This window comes from Ischnura elegans, chromosome 2 (assembly GCF_921293095.1).
Source record: "Ischnura elegans chromosome 2, ioIscEleg1.1, whole genome shotgun sequence".
Classification (NCBI taxonomy): domain Eukaryota; kingdom Metazoa; phylum Arthropoda; class Insecta; order Odonata; family Coenagrionidae; genus Ischnura; species Ischnura elegans.
Window position 1 is genome coordinate 15,279,308 of NC_060247.1, and position 18,016 is coordinate 15,297,323.

Genomic DNA, 18,016 nt, shown 5'->3' on the forward strand with positions numbered 1-18,016 from the left:
GTAGTTCCACCGAGGAAGAAAAAATGCATACGGTCTCGCGGGGTCGCCGTGGAAATCCCGGACTTCTCAAGCGGTCATCTTCCCTAGCCTCGTTCCGCTCATTTCGCTTCCAGCCGAGTGATTGAGGTTGGACTCCGGGGTCATCGGAAGTGAAAGATATCTCTCTAGGAAATTTATTTCTCTCTCTTTCTTTTAAAATTCCAGATCGGCAGACTCATTTGCCAGGGTAGGATTGAGTTGAGCGGTTTCCGTGGGAAGTTGACTAATAATATCGCTCTTAGAGTAATAAATGATGCCCTACTTAAGGAATGAAGTGGAGAAATCCTGGCGCGTGTGTAAAGGAAACGAGACGTGGTCATTTCATCGTATTTCACGAGACATTTAGTGCGCGGTGCTTGGCCATTGACGGAGACGGGGTTCAGAAAAAAGTTCAGTTTAATTTCTTCGTGAACTATGCGAAACTTCTGATTCAGGCGGATAAAATCGATGTGGACCAAACGAATATTTTATTTAGTACAGATGTGAAGCGTGCTCTTTCACGCCTTGTCAGCTGCTTCCACAGTACTAGACCCTAGGTCCAATGAGGGCTTTTAAAGGCTTTTTTAAAAGTTGCTTTGTTCCATTATTTTATAATGTATAGCCATCGCAAAATTTACTCCAAATCTTTCCACAGAAAATTTGTAATTGGATAACTGTTTAAGGTATGAACTTTACGGTCTGGAATCGATTAGAATTTTGGTGTCCTAATCTACTCTTTGGTTGCCTATTCCTGAGACATTTTATGGAACTTACCCTCGATTTAGCAAAAATAATTGAAAGAAATACGTAGTTATAGGGATTGGAGTAAGATGAGTATTCTTTACCGGCTTAAGAAGGGATTACTACACATTTTAGCATTGTATGGAAGACAACTTTTCCACCAATGTGTAAAAATAAGTCATAACGATATAGAGTATTAATTTCTGGGGAAAATTACTATATGAAAACTGAATTTCCTAATGTAGCTCGTATGCATCGATATATTATATGCTGTCAGCGTTAGCAGAAAATTCGAATGGCCTCACTCGAGTTCGTTTCTTTCTTGATGTTTTGCGCCAATATTCTATGTGATGATTTTTTTGTGGCTCGTGCCCCATATTTTGAAGTTATCAACTTTATGCTTATGTTTTGGCTTTCCGGTCGATATCCGTCACCCAAATGAGAACATCCCTTCTGAAGATCAGTTTAGAGCGAGTCGCAAAGAGAAAGAGAGGGCGAGGGAGGTTTTCAACCAGGATTCGGCGGATCGCCACTGAGCATCTTGTATTTCTTCAGAGAAATCTTCTTTTATGGTTTCAAAATGAATTATTATATTACCCTGCACATTGGCAATCATTTTCTATGTATTTTTGCACATGGCCTGTGATCCCAGTCCATTTCATTCCCCGCAAATACCTGAGGAAATAACCCATTTCCTGCTCAGCTTCTCGACTTCCATATCGAATCTGGATTTTAATTTTTCATTGTTATTAACGTGTGTGCAAAATCAAAGCATCCTTGATCTGAATAATTATACATTTATAATTAAGTTTTTACTCGCTTTTTGGATAAGATCTCAGATCCTCTGAAATTATATGTCGTTAAAATATTTTTTTTTCTTTTAATATTGGGAAATCGGTGGTGATTCTCGTCCTCGTCTAGGAGATTCGCTGTACTACCATCAAAAATCAATTGAAATGTAAGCGATGGATGAATCAACATTCTTAGCCCCACTCTCCGGTGTGGGCATTTTCTTCCTCCGTGCAATATGCCTCCATTCCCTTCTTCTTTCTCCATCCTTCTCATGACTCCCGTTCACTTCTTCGCATCTTTTCGTGAGTCTCTTTCGATGGCCACCTCACTCTCCCTCTCTCTCTATCTCGGGAACTTTCTATCTTGCTGTTGTGAACTGATTTATGCAATATGTGGATTTCAATTATTTCTGCTTGACCCAAGTCTTCCTTCTAAACATCCTTTTACATTTCCGGGAGATTATTTTTTGCCTTTTGATGAAGTCCATGCTTCAATAAAATGAAAGGTGAAAAAGCGAAAAGTATGATGAAGGATCTGGTGAAGAAGAAAACTTCATCAACAAGCGAAAAGTACTAAATGTTAAATAAGATACTCCAAAAGCCGTAACAAGTTACACTCATCCGTCTTACACTGACCCGGAATTAGCGGTAATGTTTTGCGAAATGGAAAAGGACTGCATGGACCAAACGCAGCCTCTCAACCGGCAAGCCTCTGCACTCACTCAATGACACACACACGCCAAGCTGAAACTTCCGGGAGAATAAGCTCAAGAAGAGCGCTCAAGATGTATAATAGGAAAGTGAGAAGCCTAAAGTGACAGTTTTACACCGACCCAGATTTGCTGCAAAGGTTTGCGAAGATGGAAAGGGACCGCAGGGACCATACACAGCCTCTCAACCGGCCAGCCTTGGCACTCACTCACTTACACACAGCCACCAAAGACACACAGGCTAAAACTACCGGGAGAAAAAGCTCAAGAAGAACATTTACCTGTCAAGGCCGAAGAGCATTTACCTCAGTCAAGGGCGTCGAGCTAATTACCGCATATTCAGCGAAAAGAACTGCTTGATATTTATAACTGATAACTTCAGGCTTTACTTCGTGAAACCTCTCCATATTGGAAGTAAAAAAATAAAGCTTTGTAAGGTTTACTATGACCGGGGTATTGCCCATATTAAAATAATAGTGAACCATACAAGGTTTTATTTTTTTACTTCCTGCTTGATATATTTTTAAAATGGGTTGATATTCGATGAAAAGCCCTAGCCTAGAGAGAAGGGCGTTTGGCTACCTACCGATGAGTCTAAATTCCAAATTAGCCGGTTGCGGAAACATATTGCGTTGCGATTTTTCTAAATTATTAGTGAAGGACGCAGAAGACCGCGGTAGTGGAAAGGGAGCCTTATCCTCAATCCTATCAATGAGCGAAATTCTCGCTACCACCACGGAGCTTGAGGAGAGCATTACCCTCACACATTCGGTTTAACCTCCGGGTAATAACACTGCGCAAGAGTATCAAATTCGGTCATAAAAAGTTTTGGCTCAACGTGGTAGTCCCTCAAACGAATCCGAGACTGACAGATTAGCGCCCTGCAGGCGGATGTGAATTCCGCCTAGCAGAGACGCAGCGACGGAAGGAGAGGCGCAAATAACTCCCCCCCTCTACGAGGATACAATCTCCGGAAAGCTGTAAAAGAATACGAAAGATGTAAAAAAAAATCTCTTCCTCCGCTGAAAGCGTAAATGAATTAACGCTCGTGGACACATGTGAGAGGGTGGGGGGAAATATCTCCAAAAGGAGAAAGAAGAAAATGGACCAGCGGAGGAACGTTATGTCGGAGGGGGGGATGAGAAATAAATTATGTAGGAAAATGAAAAAAGGCAGGCTTGAGAAAGAGCCGAGGGCAAATGATGCGGGAAGGTAAGGGGTCAAAGCCCGGCGGGGTCACGGGAGGCGGTTGGCGGAACGAATCGTAAAGCACTGGACAGCCGGAATCAACCGGTCTTCGTCCTTTTAACTACCCGAGTGGGCAGCTGAGGATTCCCGCGGAGAGCAGTAGTGTCTTCTCCCGTTCCCTCATCCCCATTAACTCCCCCCTTCCCTCCCCCAGGCCACAATTTTTGAGAAACCGCGCTTCAAGCGCAGTCACGTCCCGGCCGTGTGGTGGGGAGACGAGAGATGAGCAGAGTTTAGCATTCGCGGTATCGTAATAATGATTTCAAAAGGCGCTACAGGTGTGGGAGTTGCTTACCCCCCTCTCAGATTTCCTAACAGCCTCCTTCCTCGTTTGCCCTCATGCGGGAGAATGTGGGATGATCGGTGACCGTTTTTTTATATTTATTTCGCCGGTGGTCGATGAGTGGGCCCCTTGTATTCGTGAGAAGCGAATTGGGTGGGCTTAAGTGCTGCTTAGAGACTGAAAAACGGGAATTGGAGGATGGCAACAGTACCACTGAACTCAGCAGTGTAGTGAGTGACGACGGCTGTGCACCAGCCACTAAAGGTCGGCTCTTTATAAACATGAACTATCTATTCTTATATTTTCTTCATTTTATTCTTATATTCCTCCTCATTTATCATCCGCATCAGTGAGGTCATGCTCGTATTTACTGTGAATTTTAATGTAGGCTCGGGAGTCCTTCATAACATGGACAAAAACCCATTTTTTTATTCTCTTGTGACGGGGGTGTCATTGTTAAATTGTGTATAAATCAGTTTTCCGGCCAGTTGAACCCTAGTGTAGTGCCCCGTTACAAGTGAGGCACGTTAGAATAAAGCAAAATAGTCGGAAAGATCTCGCTCCATACAGCGTTCCACGGCACAGTTTTTATCATTAAAAATTGACAAAATTAACAGGATATTTAAGCTTTAGTAAAATTCTCACGTTTTTCATAACTTCTCATAAATCTTACCATTGTCAAATTTACCCCAACTCCGGAGGAAGAGACATTCGCCTCCCCGGCTCGCCTTCTCTGGAATTCAAAGGTTCTTCATAATATTTTATGAGCCTTTTTGCACTTGCTACCGGTACTCTGGCACAGGGGACACAGTAATGATAATTTTTCATTTAAATTTATTTTCGAATTTCCCCCCATTCAGTCCGTAAACGCGTGAATAATTCTAGTAAAGCGATAGCAATACATATTACCTAGGGATTGTGCATAACTATGGGAGTACCCAAGTTCATATTATGCGGAGCCCATTTATGAATCTCCAAGGACAGCCCTAATCACAGGTTTCATCATTGTTGACCACAAATTAACTTACGCAAACTATGATGATGAAAACGTAAAAATAAAGTCTTGTAGTTCACAATAACACAGAACGTGTTTACTCGATTTAATATTGACTAAGAGAAACAAAAGACTATTTTTAAGCAGAAATCCATCGGCTATAAAATAAAGTTATTGATGTGCATGAGAAGATAAGAATCGAAGAAAAAAGGTGAAACGAGGAACCACAAGGTTGTGGAGGTGAAGGAGTTGTGCTGGCCGAGTGATCATGGATGGACGAATTAAGAAGTAAGGAAATAGATATCAGTAGAATTGCCAAAGTGAAGAGGCCATCTCTCCAAAAGGAGTCTTATTACAGCTGAAAATATAAGCGTTGAAGTTAGGAAGCAATTTCTTAGGACTTATATTTGGAGCAAGCTCCTTTATAGTAGTGAGGCATATACGATGACAGCAGAGGAAAAATCAAGGTTTAAAAGTTTCGAAATGTGACGTTATAGAAGAATAATGAGGATCACATGAATAGATCACATGAGTATTGCGGAAGTTCTTAGAAGTGTAGGAGAGAAGTCTTTTGAATACTTGGAATAATAATAATGGAATAAGAATAATGGAATAAGGCGGAACAATTTATTCGGTCAAATCGTGAGGCAAGATGGAATAATGACAATTATCGTTGAAGGACTTGTGGAAGGGATGAACGGGAAGGGAAGACAATGGATGAGATATTAGTTCAAGGGCGAAGGATGCAAAGCAAAGGAACGATGTTGGTGTTATTGATACTAGCCGATGGGAGATTTGAGTTTAGAGCTGTTTCAGACAAATCCTACAATTGGTGAATGTGATGGTTATGATGAATATTATGTGGAATAACATAGTTTAATTTTCATTCAAAGTGGCATAGTATATTCATTAGATGATAACTGCTCAAATGTCTTTAGAGAGCGAGCACCGGCAAAGATTTAATCAATGTAGAATATAAAAAACTAACAATAGTCATTTAGTATCGATGTCACGATATGATGCGCACAATGATCTTTGATTGATGGAACATTTCAGGCACTGGTTTGACTCGTGAGAAGTCAAGAGGCTCCAAGTTAAGTTAATTTTGAGCGGGGGTTAGCGCCGATAGTGGCAACGCGAGGTGGGATCAAGGGAAACTAGAACGAGTAGGAAATGCTCGCTAGAGAAACGGAGGTGTGGGAGGCAAATTGAACGCAGCAGTTGGCGTTGTGCTTTGGGCCGAAGGGAACGAAAATTGCCGCGGTGGAAGCCAATGAGAAACGTGACTTCTTTGGTGGGGAACCCCTTCCCGCCTCCCACCTCTTGCTCTTCATCAACCCCCCCCCCCCCCCACCCAGCGTGGGCCCTCCAAAAATTGTGCTCACAAGCTCGCACTGGAGAGAAAATAGAGCTATCAGTTTCACTTCGGCGCCAAATTTCTTCGAGCTTTACTTTAAACTGTTATTAGTGAAGTCGTAGGTTTTTCCATTCAAACTTAATAAAGAAACTAACTTGAGAGAGGTAATAGATTTTTCCTGGAATTTAAAGAGATTTAATCAAGGTTCTGAAACTATTAAGGTATATTTTAATCGATTTCGTTGGGAGATTGGGTAATTTTCTAGAATATTAATGTTAACTAACGCCTTGTATTTTCAGTATCAAATTATGTGTGAGAAATTGGTTAATTAAGTCGCAACCAAGAAGGCGACAGAAAAACTGATCTACTACGTTACCTTTTATCGTTACTCCCAAGGATATTACTACGAAAGTGGATTTTTCTTGGATGCTATAGAGAAAAAGAAAACTTTCAGAAATTTTATAGGAAAAAAATGTGAATTTTTAGATATCACACCTAAAGGTCCCTGAAAATTAATAGTTTACATTGCTTTGGTTAATTGATTAACATATTAGGTGCTATAATGGGGTTTTATTTTGTGCCTCACTGATTTTAATGCCGTAGAGTTCTAGGAAATATTTTTCATGCATAACAATTTGGGTAAACTGGGGAAAATCAATAGGTTTCGCTGTCTTCCTGTTTGTATGTAAATCTTCAGTTATCTTTCTCTTATTATCATGCTTCCTTGAGTACCACATTCTTTGAAGGAGTGTGACAAGCCTGGGTTTACCCATAGTTACATAGGTATCAAGAGGCGTTAGGTATATCTGCGATAATTTTGTGGGTCATGTGACGTCATTTTTAAATATGCAGACCTATGAATGCATAAAGTTTAAATCCGATACAAATTCATCGTATTCTCCATAGTATGGCATATAGCCATTAAATCAATTTTAATCAAAGAGCTCAATGAATTCCATGGATCCTAATTTCTCATTATACTCTGACAAGCTAGGGACTGCGCTGGTTATTATTTTAGGTCAACCATAAACGGGAAATGTTCTTATGCTGGAAATTGAACGTGTTGCAAATAGTTAACGTTATTGGTCGTTAGCGGGTTTTACCCTGAAAATGATTTAAATTTAACTTCATTTCTTTCGATATACCTTTCTCGTAGAATTTTATGATGTCATTTACTAATTTAAGTTTTTTCCTGCAGTGATAGGCTTTGAAAATTTTCCAGTAGATGTTAATTTTGGAAGTGGAACTGTATTAAAAAATAAATTCTTATTTTCTTTTGGGATTTGATATCATTTCAAAAAGCATATTGTCGTCAGTAATTCAATGCGCTTATAAAACAGTAAAACATAGATCAAGCCCTCATGGCATTCACCGAAACGTTTAAAATAATCTCAGGGTATAATCAATCTAAATACTCTAAGAGATGACACGAGTTTTAATAGAAAATTACTGCGTAAAAAGCCATAATTCACATCATACTGCCACATAGTCACTTTATCTTATTTATCCAATTGCGTTTTATAAATTCTCCATGATCTGTCCGATGCAAAATCTTTCACCATGTTTCCCTGCGTGATAGACCTCATTATGTCCAAGTTGATGTGCATCGTGATGAACTATGATCGTGTCGCACTGGAATTAAAACGAAAGGAGGCCATCCGTGGACTCATTTCAATCAATTAATATGGAATGCTGGTTAAGCTTACCTCCGAAGCAATTGTATGTATTGGTCTCCGGTGGGAAATACACGATTGGCATTGATTGTCTAAAAATTACGGAAAAACAAGTGTTTATCCCTTCGAATTTCAATTTCCACGGCCCGGCTCTCCGTTCTCTCCTCTCGCCCTTTCACTTCCACGTCCAGCGTTTCCTATTTTCAATCGTACGACCGACGAGAAGGCAATTAATTGTGTGGAAGGAGCTCATGTATGATCAAATACCAATGGAGAAACAGCTTGCCTTTGCAATCAGCCGAGCGAGTTCTAATACTGGCAATTTGGGGTGAAATTGCATTCTTTCAGACTGTGAAGCATATTTGAAAGTGAAAACTTGGATATTTGAATAGCCAGCCCACATTGCATAATTTAGTTTCATAAAGTATGCAATATGGGCTGAAATAACTCAAATGACCGTAAAATAACTCCCAATGCTGGTTCACCTGTTAAAAATTAATCACCAGTTCCTACTCTGACTACTAACCTTAGCCTCTTCCATAGGAAACTTGAACACATTGTGAACTGCTTCGAGTAATTAAGTTTGCCTGCTCCTTTTTGTTGTGTGCTCATAGTAAAGAAATAAGGTTTTATGTAGAGTTGTTATTATATTGACTCATTCTCTTCAACAATTATTTTATGCCATGATGGGAAGGAGAGCGTCAAAATGCCTGATATGAAGTGAAGATTTTTTCGAGGGAATATAAGGGGTTATGGATTCGTGAATAAGTATCAGGCCTGATTGTGCCGTCAAAAACAGTGTGCCGCTTCATAGGTGTAATTCTGAAAGAGAGTGAAATTAAGATGGGGGCAAGCCTTGGACGGCGCAGGACCGAGGGTGCGAGATTGGGTCTTGGATAGTCTGCGGCGGCGATCCCAATAGGTTACCGCGGCGGCGGCGGCGTTGATAATGATAGTGGAGGAGGCGACGGCGGAGACCAAATTAGGGTGGCCACCCTGGAATCCGACCACGCCCCCCCGACCACACCCGGACGAGAGCGCCTTCAATCAGGTGGACACTCACGTTCCGCGCCCCGGATGCTCCGCTCGAGCGAAAAGCCACGCCACGCGCTTAATAACAAGAAAGGATCCCTTCGATGGCCTCCCAACGCTTCTTTCCTTCTCCGAACGGCGCGGCGGTCGACGAACCTCTCCACACTCACACTGTGATGCACACTAGGGTGCCTCGCTTTGCCACTCTTTTTTAGGAGCGAATCGTAATTACCGGAAAAAGTTGCGTACCTGGGTGGGTATAACAGATATGATTTTTTTTCAAAATCGGTTTGTTCGCCATTTTGTCTTGAAATTTCGAAAGTTTAGGCGAAAAACGTTAAAAATGTAAATAATTTAAACTGGGTTTTAGCAAGCACTCATTTTTTCCAATGGGGTATAACATTGATCTTTCCTTGATATTTTAGACCAAATATGTCAGCTCTAATGCTTTTAATTGTCGAGAAAATGACCATTTATCGTGTCCCCGAAAGAAGTTTTTTATGGTAGGCAACCCGCAACGCCCTAATTTTACTCTATGCATGAGATAAATGACGCGAAATAGAAATGATGTCTGAATTTGTCAAGGGTAGTCACTAGGATGAGAGTATGCTATTACATGCCACGGAAAGACCAATATTATACTCCCATTGGAAAAAATGAGTGCGTATTTTTGGTATTACGATTCGCTCCTAAAAAAGTGGCAAAACGAGGCACCCTAATGCACACTCGCCTGAACCTCGCTTTGAAATGCTTTTATTACGTACCGTGTTTCCATCTGGATCCAAACAATGACTATTGTCGAAGCTTCCTCGGCAAATTCGGGAAAGTTTTTAATGGTAACCCCGTCAAAAGCCATAATCCTATCCCGGATGAGTGAGAACTTACTAGTGATTCGCCTGTAAAGTATTTCACCTTTGATGTGTTGAATCTCGTGAAGTACAAGGGTGCAGGGGCGCAGCTAAGAATTAAGGCTAGGGGGGTTTAAGGTGCAACTATTACTTAGAGGTGTGGGGTATTGCATACCCTCCAGGGTAAGCGGGATTTGCGGGGGCTCTCCTCCAGTAAAATTTTAAGTGTAATGGTTAAAAATGGAGAGTTTTACGGCTTTCTGAGGGATATTTGATTAATCCTAACACTATTCTATAAGTAATCCTAATCCAATTAAGTAAAATGGATTAAATTTTAATATTCCTCTGAGCTCTGGGGGGGGGGGGGTTTATCTCCCCAAACCCCCCTCGCTGCGCCACTGCAAGGGCGGATGTTGTTTTGGGAGGTTTCAGCGAAAGGGGTGTGTAAACGTGGATGTTATATTGGTGAGAATGAAATAAAATGGTTAACTTCCACACAATTTTATTTACCAAGTACCGACCCTGTTTCGACACGTCGCACAGTGGGCTAGAATCGAAAAAAGCTGGCCAAAACCTCAAAATCGATTTTTTTGAGCTAGGAAATTGAAACTTCGCATACACATTCTCAAATAAATTGTGCATAACTTTCCAGATTATTTTGGTCCTGTGTTTACACTTTAACAATATATGTGAGGTCAAAGTTGAGCTAATTTAGCGAAAAACGACCACCCTCGATTTTTTCTGAAAATTGCCGACTTTATCCTCGTGCAGTGGTTTTATAAATAGATTTATCGACAAAACTGTTATACCATCTTAATTGACACTTCTTATTCTTTCATTTGAAGGGTTTTAAATATTTTGTTTCACCAATAATCATAGATACATAACAAAATGGCGGAGCCTGTTTTCAACCCATTTTTTCACATAAACGTAGAAAAAAAGTAGACATTGTCACCGGCTTACACTAAGTAACTTATATCATGTCGTTCTTTGAAGCTTCTATATTGTGAATCTAAAGTCAAACCTTGCACCAATTTGCAACCCCGAATTTTAAATAGTTTTTTCGAACGCACGGACGACACCGGTTCTGGCCGGCGGCGGCGGAGAGTACGGCGACGCGGCAAGCGGGTGGATGCAATATGGTCTCATTCACTTTTATGTGTGGATAACAGATATATTAGTGACAGAAAATAATCACCAGAAAGTAAAATTTATAAATATTGCTACGAATGACTCTCATTATGCAATCGCTGGGCACTGCAAGAGGTGCACTGAAAGGTTTCCTTCTTTGAGTGCATTCCATGGGGAATGGACTTAAATCGCGTGCTTTACTAACTAATAAACTTTTTAACAATAACAGATAATATATTCCTTAAACGTGATGGAAAATGGCTCAATACAGTACTTGATTTTGCCGAAATTTGCCAAATCAAGTACTGTCTTGGTGCTTGAAGAGTTCATTATTCTTATCCAGTAAGGTTATTTAATTTATATTCTTGATTTAAAGCAATTAATAACTATTCCTTATGCAGCACAATTTACATGTTGCTCTAGTTTAGCCAGTGCAGATGGACGTCAATTCATGTTTTTAGGGTTGTATGAAGAGAACGACTAGGAGGAAAACGAATGCAAAAGGAAGATACAGTGACCATCCTCGGAGGCAACAACTCTTGCCAAGTGGATAAAATGCAACCCCGAGTATTATGTTATGTCAGATTAAGAGGCCCTCTCACTAAGTAATTGTGTCCATGCAGCTCACAAAATTTCGGTGCAAGGGTCTTCGAAAATCTGAAATGCCAGTGATATAATATTAACCCCAGCGATGAGAGAGTGACGCGAGTATATGATTTCATTTACCCGAGTGAAATTATTGTAGCAGAGGTTATAAAAGAAGTTTCCAAAAATGGTTCTGCATCTTACTGCGACTTGAATCTTAACGTACATTTCCACAGTTTCAAGTTTCGCGTCGCATATAAAGTGCACTTAAATTTGCAAACACGGCTTTGACAGCAGTTAGGACATGCGCAATATAATCACACGTGGGAACGAGGGCCTATGTCTCATGAATTATTGCTCGTGAGCACCTTTGTGCCTTCTTGTTTAGGTAAAAAATGCTGTTCCTTAGGCCAAGCATGAAACAGGCACAAGTATTCAAAAGTCATCACAATTATTCTAGATTTCCTCTCCAAATAATTTAATTTTCTCTCTCTCACACTGACGCTTTAAATACAATTATGGTATGCCACCAACCGTACATAAGGTCTTCATTCAAGGAGCTGACATTGCAAAAGAGTCCATTCTTAATTGCGACAACTGACAGGGGAAGCGATATAGGCACGGTATAAGGACGTGAGAAAGTTCCGTGAACGGTTGACTAGAAAAATGGCACGAGTGGCCACAAATAGGGATTTATTCCGAAGACAACTACTAATATCATAACTGATAATGACAAAAATTACGCCAATTAAACTGGAGGAAACACACAGCTTGCCGAAAAATGTAATGGATCTGTTTTTGAAAAAGGAAAACAATGCTTTAGCTCAGACAGTGAAAGTGATAAAAACTCGTCAGATAGTGAATGAAAAACAGTAACCTTTTATTGCTGACAGTGATAATTGCAGTATGTTAGCTGGGAAAAGTGTAAATTTTGCTGCTTTTGTTTATGTTATGTTTGTATGGTAAAATATTTCTGAAAAATAACCATTTTGTCAGCAGCGCAGTTTAATAAGAATAATGACGTTGATATATAGGTAAGAGATTTAAATCAATACTTTAAATTGAGCATAAGGCATACATTAAAATAAACTGTATTTCTTAGGAAGAATACATTATTTGATGTGAGTAATATGCCTTCCGAAACTTTTAAAGCTAACAGGAGTTCAAACTTCAAACCAAAAACAAGTTCGAAGGGCTCGGCACTACAACAATACTGTAAAACGACCGTGGTCAGAAGGCCTTTAAATATGTATGGAGGGTTAGGAAGTGGAGGCTATGGGTCATCGAAGGCTCTTGCCTAGAAATAGAGCTTGTTTGTTAATAAAAGAGTCCGTTTCCCCACTTTAAGCACGCGATTTAAGTCCATTCCCCATGGAATGCACTCAAAGAAGGAAACCTTTCAGTGCACCTCTTGCAGTGCCCAGCGATTGCATAATGAGAGTCATTCGTAGCAATATTTATAAATTTTACTTTCTGGTGATTATTTTCTGTCACTAATATATCTGTTATCCACACATAAAAGTGAATGAGACCATATTGCATCCACCCGCTTGCCGCGTCGCCGTACTCTCCGCCGCCGCCGGCCAGAACCGGTGCCGTCCGTGCGTTCGAAAAAACTATTTAAAATTCGGGGTTGCAAATTGGTGCAAGGTTTGACTTTAGATTCACAATATAGAAGCTTCAAAGAACGACATGATATAAGTTACTTAGTGTAAGCCGGTGACAATGTCTACTTTTTTTCTACGTTTATGTGAAAAAATGGGTTGAAAACAGGCTCCGCCATTTTGTTATGTATCTATGATTATTGGTGAAACAAAATATTTAAAACCCTTCAAATGAAAGAATAAGAAGTGTCAATTAAGATGGTATAACAGTTTTGTCGATAAATCTATTTATAAAACCACTGCACGAGGATAAAGTCGGCAATTTTCAGAAAAAATCGAGGGTGGTCGTTTTTCGCTAAATTAGCTCAACTTTGACCTCACATATATTGTTAAAGTGTAAACACAGGACCAAAATAATCTGGAAAGTTATGCACAATTTATTTGAGAATGTGTATGCGAAGTTTCAATTTCCTAGCTCAAAAAAACGATTTTGAGGTTTTGGCCAGCTTTTTTCGATTCTAGCCCACTGTGCGTCGTGTCATTTGTAAATAAAATTGTGTGGAAGTTTACCATTTTATTTTATTCTCGTGGATATAAAACATTTCCACCAGATATCGCCGGACGCTGTGAATTATGATGTAATATTGGTTTTTGACCCCGGCGTCTCATGTTCGAATCCCTGTGTTGGTAAAATATTTTCAGTTGAGGCTCAATCATTGCTTGGGTACTGCAATCAGTGGTGGTTACCCACAACTCCGCTCTCCTGATGGGGCATTAAAACAATGATGATCCCTCTTTGGTGCCCTAAGTCAAGAGCAAGCTAATGCCGAGTCGTCCAATTTCCCTCAGGATTTTCTTCCCTTCCCTTTCTCAAAACACAAACTTTCTCTGTAGCCTCCCCATAGTACCTGCCTTGGAATCATCCGTGTGCGCTGATTCTGGAGGAAGGAAACTTGGACGCATTGGTTAATGTTGCCGCTCTCCTTCGAGTTCGCAGACACCCATCATATCTTACGGTTGACCCCTCGGCGGCTAGGAATCCAGAACAAATTCCCTAGCGTCAAGATGGCTATTAAGTAGGGATGAACGGATCCGGGATTTTTTTCGGATCCGGATTCGGATCGGATCCTTGATTTTCGGAGCCGGATCTTTCGGATCGGATATTTTCGGATCCAAATGCATTTTCAAATTCCTGACGCTGAGATTCCCCCGATGATTGTTCAATCTCTTGGGAAGAGTCACACTATGTACCAGTCGTATTTTGCCTTTTTTATTTTCCATGGCTGAAATTCTCCTACGTAAACTCTGCGAGAGATTTTCAGCAAAACGGTTCATGAGTAGCACAAGAATTGCATGCGACGGCGCATTCGAAGACAGAATTGGAACTCTTTCCACCCTTATGGGTCGTTGCATTCACTGAAACTATTATTTAAAATTTCGGATCCAGATGCGATGTCTTCCGCAACTTTGGTTCCGATGTATCCGATGAATGGCAATATCCGCGGATATTTGAATCCGAGGTATCCGATCCGACCCCTACTATTAAGCCATGAAATTCCCTAAGGACTGAAACAATGCATGAGTGCTCGAGTACTGGTGTAGCTGAGTATCTCGGGAGCAGGCTGCGGTCGCTATTGCGACCACTGCTTCTCAAGAGACAAAGTAGCACTTTACATCTGAGTGCAGGTTTTGATGCATACAAATAGTGATATTGAAATAATATTACGGGACGTATTCGGAGCGAATAATCTCATTGCATTGAAAGGGTGAAACAAAAAGCTTTGATTGGAGTTTCCTAAATTCATTTATTGCCATCGGCATCACAAAAAACGTGCGCAACCGATCTTCAAACCTCAAAACCCTTGTGTAAATATTTCTCGGAATCCCAAATTCTTGCCTCATCTCTTATTATATGTTCTCGAATTGGAGGTGATTAAGGTGCTAAGATTGATGTTCATCGGCATTGCCTTTGCTACTCCAATTATCTGTTTGGCGCTTAAAATTTTCTTAGAATACGTATTTTTAGAGTACCTACTTCGGCTGTTGGGTGTAATATCATTGAAAAAAGGTCGTCTATACGGCAGAAAAATATAGTTGAAATTTTGCGTATTATTATTATTGTAGCAACTGGCATATGGGACGGTGCATTTGAGTGATGGAGATGCAAAAACATCTAGAGGCACGCAGTTTGCGAGGCATTTCCTCTGTATTGCTCGGGACTATTTTCATGAATAAAATAATTCCATCACGACCTAGTGAGAAAAAATTCTGTCTCTTAAGACGATTTTCTTGAAGAATAGGAGCACTTTACGCAGCGACAGTTGGGACGTAATGTCTGCGAAGACTGTCCCTTCCACCGACCCCCGGTTTGATACGCTTCGGGCGGCAACTCGTCCCTTCTGGACAAATGATGACATCTCCAGCGCTCCTATATGTGGAGGGACGAGGGAGGTAAATCACGAAAAATAAAATTGGCCGGAAGAACGCAAAGCGATGCAAGTGAGGCGGCCGACAAACGAAATCCGACGACGTCGTTATTCAATTTTTTTCTCTCCCTTTTGCGATCGCATTTGAGCCGTCTCTTTTTCGTTGCAGTCATGCTGGCTACTTCCACTGCCGCCGCCGCAACTAGCTCGAGGTTCTAGGGGGAGAATGAGAGAAGTAGGGAAAAAATGTACGAATGATCAAGTAGAATTTAAAGAGACTTGGCTCTGAGTGCATTGCGGACGTCTGTCGGGAAAACGCAAAAATCACAGGAATCTGTCGGAGTTGGGTTCGTTGGGATAGTTTTGCCGCTTCTCCATCCGCTTCGAGAGTCGCAAAAGACTTTCATTTGTGTGAGTACTTCGTGGAGCAGTCAAGGGAAAAAATCTATCCCATTTGTCGAGCAATTGGATGGACGATGCAGAAAACGGGAAATAATTTGCGAAGGGGGGCAATATTGTTTTTTTTACGTCGGCACATCATGTCTCTCATATTAAAAGGCTCTTAAATAAGTACAATGCGAGAGAAGTCGGCTGTCGTAGGAGTAAATGGTGGAATAAAATTATGATAGTTTTTCTTACATATGGCCTCGTGTCAAGAGAGTGCTCCGTAGAGAGAGTATAATCGGTTTTCTTTATCGGCTTCGATCTATGATGGGGAAGGCATCTAGGAGGTATTCATGCATGCGGAATAATTCCCTCTAGAATCTTGATATATTTATCCGTCTGTTAATCCGGATCAATATGACTACCCTATCTCTTTTGAATTTGATACTATTTAGAGTTCCTTCAGCATAAACAAATGATCAAGATTTTATTTTCTACCGAAAACATTTTATGACTTCTTGATATGATGCCTTAAGGAATTTACAGCATTGAAAGCATTTAAGGAAATATTTACTATAAATATTTACGTGCTTTGAAGACTCAATATTCCGCCGTTTATTGAGCGTTATCTCCCCCTGAAGTAATTCCAGATTCCCCATCGTTTTCTTATCCATCTTTCATATTTGCAGTTATGGGTCCGGAGGCATTCACGTTTCCTCCTTACTGAATGAAAACACAAGGATTAAAGTTGGTAGGTCGTTACTATTACAGGCCTATGAAAAACGCTCTATTCGAAAAGTGATTACGCTTAATAATAATTTCAGCGGAAGGGAGGTCAAACTTTAAAAAGATCTGGAGCCCATTGGTAAAGGAGGGACTACGATTAAATGCGGTTATATTTACTTATCCTGGCGTAATAACGGTAGGGAGGTGAGAGTCGCATTAATTGCCATTATGTATACTCTTCCTGGCTCTTGACTGTACTGAACAGAATCTTTAATTTTTGAATACACCTTCATTTGGACCTAAATTAACCGGTTTGTTGCCATCATTATGATTTTGAGGCAACGATTCGCAATTAATTTTATGGATTCTAACGATTAAGGTATGTATAGATACATGGAATACAACTCACCCATCCAGCTCTGCATTAGACCACGTTGATTTCCATTCCTAAATAGAATTACTTAGTCTTCTCCCGTGTCTAGATATTGATTCATTAAGAATTTTGGCAGTATCGTTCTCTATAATAATTACAACATCCCAAGTTGGAACTTGCCCTTTAAATGCAGCCAATCAGTGAAAGCCGGTTGGATTGGGGGAGGGGTGAAGGACCGAGCGAGATGCAAATATGGCAACTTTGGTTTACATCAGGTGAGCCTTTAAAAAGGTTGTCTCCTTGCTTTTTGTGCGTTCCATCGCGTTCCTCTCCTTTCTCCTCCTCATTTCACGAATCTCCCTATTTCTGTGCATCGCGGTTCTCCTACCCGCTCAGAGAACGCTTCGTCCACAATCTGTTTCCCCTCCAGCTCTTCCTTCTCCTCCGCACGCCATGACTTGCACTTCCTCGTTTCCTTTTTTTCTCTTCCTGATTCTCAGATTGGTTTCGTTCCCCCTCATCTCCGAACTGCTTGCTTGCGCGGGGGGGGGGGGGGGGGGGGGCATTTCGATGGTTTTGCTCGACCTCTCATACTTTGTGCCATTAAATTACTCCGGAGGCACGCTCACCGAGTTTATCGGCTCGCCTCCTTCCTACCCACCCTAGCGGTATTATTCGCGGCGAGAGGAGTCGGTGCTAGTGCCCCCTGAATTTCTCGGAATGGCTGCGCTCCGTGAGGCGAGTGGAAGCGACGTGTTTAATGGCGAAAAAGAGAAGAAGGTGGACCGGGTCCTTTTGCCTTTGGATACCGCACGCTATTATATGGGTCCCGCAATCCCTCCCACTGAGTTTCATTGTTCTGGAGCATCGATATATATTCGACGTCCGATGAGTTCAAAGGAGGGTCCACGCCGCCGCCACTCTGCCCTCTATCGGGGAGTCTTATGACCTTCTGCTTCGCCCCCTTTCGGTCTTCCCGGGATAATAATGTCCGCCTTGCAGTGTTATTCCCGAAAGGATTCTACGTCGGAGCCACCTCTCCTCCGTCCTCTTGAAGCTCAATTTTCGGTGCCTGTTTGAGCGCGTTTTCAA